Source organism: Lolium rigidum, chromosome 5 (genome assembly GCF_022539505.1).
Source record: "Lolium rigidum isolate FL_2022 chromosome 5, APGP_CSIRO_Lrig_0.1, whole genome shotgun sequence".
NCBI lineage: Eukaryota > Viridiplantae > Streptophyta > Magnoliopsida > Poales > Poaceae > Lolium > Lolium rigidum.
Window position 1 is genome coordinate 42,977,814 of NC_061512.1, and position 3,126 is coordinate 42,980,939.

The following is a 3,126-nucleotide window of genomic DNA, read 5'->3' on the forward strand; positions in this document are numbered from 1 at the left end:
TATAGCCTAAGAGACCCACACGGTGCACACACTCGTCACCTTTACACACGTGGGACAAGGAGTCTCCGAAGATCACATAAGTAAAACCCACTTGACTAGCACAATGACATCTAGATTACAAGCATCATCATATGAATCTCAATCATGTAAGGCAGCTCATGAGATTATTGTATTGAAGTACATAGGAGAGAGATGAACCACATAGCTACCGGTACAGCCCCGAGCCTCGATGGAGAACTACTCCCTCCTCATGGGAGACAGCAGCGTTGATGAAGATGGCGGTGGTGTCGATGGAGAAGCCTTCCGGGGGCACTTCCCCGTCCCGGCGGCGTGCCGGAACAGAGACTCCTGTCCCCCAGATCTTGGCTTCGCGATGGCGGCGGCTCTGGAAGGTTTTCTCTGGTTTCGTCGAACGTCGTAGGGTTTTCGCGACGGAGACCTTAAATAGGCGAAAGGGCAGCCTCGGAGGGGGTCTGGGGCCATCAGACACTAGGGCGGCGCGCCCCCCTCCTGGGCCGTGCCGCCACCATGTGTGCGCCCCCTGTGGCCCCTCTCTGCCTAGCGTCTGTTGGCCCTGTGGCCCCCCTCTACTGGCTCTCGGGTGTTCTGGAAGCTTCGTGGAAAAATAGGATGCTGGGCATTGATTTCGTCCGATTCCGAGAATATTTCCTTACTAGGATTTCTGAAATCAAAAACAGCAGAAAACAGCAACTGGCCCTTCGGCATCTTGTCAATAGGTTAGTTCCGGAAAACGCATAAATATGACATAAAGTATGCATAAAACATGTAGATATCATCAATAATGTGGCATGGAACATAAGAAATTATCGATACATCGGAGACGTATCAGGCATCATGAACAAACTCAACAATATAAGTATCACATAAAGCATTCTTATTCACATGCATAAAAGTATCATTACTCTCCACATAAGCATAATCAATTTTATTAGTTGTAGTGGGAGCAAATTCAACAAAGTAGCTATCATTATTATTCTCATCATCAAATATAGGAGGCATATTGTAATCATAATTAAACTTATCCTCCATAGTAGGCGGCACCAAAAGACCACTATCATTATAATCATCATAAATAGGAGGCATATCATAATCAACATAAACTTTCTCCTCAATACCCGGAGGACTAAAGAGATCATTTTCATCAAAACCGACCTCCCCAAGCTTAAATTCTTCCATAGCATTAGCAACAATGGTGTTCAAAGCATTCATACTAATAACATTCCCATTAGCATGCATAAGTTCCATGGGTTTTTTAATTTTCTCTTCAAACACATCATGTCCTAATTCAAGATAAAGTTCATAAAGATCTCTCATTTTGTTGTTGTCTTCCATTAAGCCTTACTAGTGTAAAACAAGAGACAAAAAGATGCAATTGCAGGATCTAAAGGAAATAGCTTCGAGCACACACACAACGGCAACGAGAAAAGTACTTAGTTACCTGGGACCGGAGTATGAGTGCCTTTTACCTTTCCTCCCCGGCAACGGCGCCAGAAAAGTGCTTGATGTCTACGGGTGCTTCTATTCTTGTAGACAGTCTTGGGCCTCCAAGAGCAGAGGTTTGTAGAACAACAGCAAGTTTCCCTTAAGTGGATCACCCAAGGTTTATCGAACTCAGGGAGGAAGAGGTCAAAGATATCCCTCTCAAGCAACCCTGCGATCACAATACAAGAAGTCTCTTGTGTCCCCAACACACCTAATACACTTGTCAGATGTATAGGTGCACTGGTTCGGCGAAGAGATAGTGAAATACAAGTGGTATGAATGAATATGAGCAGTAGTAACGGCGCCAGAAAAGTGCTTGCTGGCGTGCAGTTGATGGTAGTAATATCGCAGGAAGTAAACATGCGGTAGAACAGTAAACAAGCGGTGATTGCAGTATTTGGAAACAAGGCCTAGGGATTATACTTTCACTAGTGGACACTCTCAACATTGATCACATAACAGAATAAATAGATAAATGCTATACTCTACACTCTCTTGTTGGATGATGAACACCACTAGTTGTGTAGGATTACACGAACCCTCAATGCCGGAGTTAACAAGCTCCACAATATTCAATATTCATGTTTAAATAACCTTAGAGTGCACGATAGATCAACACAACTAAACCAAGTACTAACATAGCATGGACACTGTCACCATCACACTATGAAGCAGGCATAGATCACATCAATACTATCATAGCAATAGTTAACTTCATAATCTACAAGAGATCACAATCATAACCTACGCCAAGTACTACACGATGCACACACTGTCACCATTACACCGTGCAGGAGGAATAGACTACTTTAGTAACATCACTAGAGTAGCACATAGATGAATAGTGATACAAAACACATTGCAATCATAAAGGGATATAAATAAGCATATCACTATGCTATTCATAACAGTGAATAAGTATTCTGTGAAATATAGCCTAAGAGACCCACACGGTGCACACACTGTCACCTTTACACACGTGGGACAAGGAGTCTCCGGAGATCACATAAGTAAAATCCACTTGACTAGCATAATGACATCTAGATTACAAGCATCATCATATGAATCTCAATCATGTAAAGCAGCTCATGAGATTATTGTATTGAAGTACATAGGAGAGAGATTAACCACGTAGCTACCGGTACAGCCCTTAGCCTCGATGGAGAACTACTCCCTCCTCATGGGAGACAACAGCGGTGATGAAGATGGCGGTGGTGTCGATGGAGAAGCCTTCCGGGGGCACTTCCCCGTCCCGGCGGCGTGCCGGAACAGAGACTCCTGTCCCCCAGATCTTGGCTTCGCGATGGCGGCGGCTTTGGAAGGTTTCTCGTACCGTGGCTTTTCCGTCCCGAGGTTTTAGGTCGAGGAGGCTTAAATAGGCGAAGAGGCGGAGTCGGAGGGCTGACGAGGCCACCACACAATAGGGCGGCGCGGCCAGGGCCTGGGCCGCGCCGGCCTGGCGTGTGGCCCCCCCAGGGCTCCCCTCTGGCGGCTCTCGGGTGTTCTGGAAGCTTCGTGGAAAAATAGGATGCTGGGCATTGATTTCGTCCGATTCCGAGAATATTTCCTTACTAGGATTTCTGAAACCAAAAACAGCAGAAAACAGGAACTGGCACTTCGGCA